This window comes from Sinocyclocheilus grahami, unplaced genomic scaffold, assembly GCF_001515645.1.
Source record: "Sinocyclocheilus grahami isolate Dianchi unplaced genomic scaffold, SAMN03320097.WGS_v1.1 scaffold911.1, whole genome shotgun sequence".
Taxonomy (NCBI): domain Eukaryota; kingdom Metazoa; phylum Chordata; class Actinopteri; order Cypriniformes; family Cyprinidae; genus Sinocyclocheilus; species Sinocyclocheilus grahami.
Window position 1 is genome coordinate 373,369 of NW_015506090.1, and position 1,473 is coordinate 374,841.

Below are 1,473 nucleotides of genomic sequence, written 5' to 3' on the forward strand. Positions count from 1 at the left end.
GCGTGACTGCCGCCGTAGCTGCCATATGCCCCAGGAGCCTCTGAAATTGTTTCAGTGGGACCACCACCCTGTTCTTGAATGTATTCAAGCAGTTCAACACCAACTAAGCACGTTCCTGCGTGAGGCGTGCTGTCTGTTTGACCGAGTCCAACTCCATACTGAGAAAAGAGATCCTCTGCGTCGGGGAGAGTTTGCTCTTTTCCCAGTTGACCCGAAGGCCCAACAGGCTGAGGTGTGAGAGCACCAAATCCCTGTGTTCGCACAATTAATCCTGTGACTGAGCAAGTACGAGCCAGTCGTCAAGGTAGTTGAGAATGCGAATGCCCTGTTCTCTCAGGGGAACAAGGGGTACCGCCGCAACTTACGTGAAGACACGGGACAGGGACAGCCCGGAGGGCAGGACCTCGTACTGATATGCTTGTCCTTTGGACGCGAACCACAGCAATGGTCTGTGGTGCGGAAGGGTCGACACATGAAGTACGCGTCCTTCAGGTCGACCGCTGCAAACCAATCTCGGGGACGGATGCACTCGAAGATGCAATCCTGCGTCAACATCTTGAACGGTAACCGGTGAAAGGCCCGGTTCAAGACACGCAGGTCCAAGATTGGTCATAACCCACCGCCTTTCTTGGGTACAATGAAGTAGGAGCTGTAAAACCCCGTCTTCATATCGGCTGGAGGGACCGGCTTTATCGCATCCTTCGCCAGTAGGACTGCGACCTCCGCCCGCAAGACAGGACCATCGGCCACCTTCACTGTTGTGAAGTGGATGCCACTGAACTTGGGGGACGCCGGGCGACTGAATCGCATAGCCGAGCCTGATGGTTCGAAGGAGCCATCGAGACGGGCTGGGTAGCTCTAGGTGGGATGGGTGGTCGAGTATTTGGGTACCACCGACCGAGAGGACAGTGGCGGAATAAGATGAAAGATTCTCCGCCCGGCCCTCCTCCGGGGGAGGGAGTGGTGTGCTTACCATCTCCTGAAGAGCAGGTCCCTCCACCTCTGGGTTGCCCGTCTCAGGGCCTCTTGCTCTTTCGCTTGCCACCAGGATTGGTGGGGGCCTGGACGGGCGGGGTGGCTGCCCTGCGACCTGCTCCACGGCGCAGCTTTGCTGGAGGCCGCAGGAGCGGGGCGGTGGTAGGGGGCCGCCCTCGGCGATGGCAGCAGCTGCATGCATGGATGTACCTGATGGCCTGTCTGCTTTGGTCAGCGGAGAACTGCTGTGCAAGTTCTCCACCGTGTCGCCGAAAAGGCCGGCCTGGGACACGGGGGCGTTCAAGAATCGTGTACACAGTGGAAGTCTCCACTTGAGCCCTACCCCTACAGCTGCCCGGGAAAGCATAGCCATTATTTCTGGATCCGATTCAGGCATTGCTACAGTCCCGGAGGAAAGCAGCGCAGCCGAATCTTCCTCTCCAGAAAGCTCTGGCTCACCCTCCGATGCAGCAATCGACATCTGGTCGTTGGGAGGAG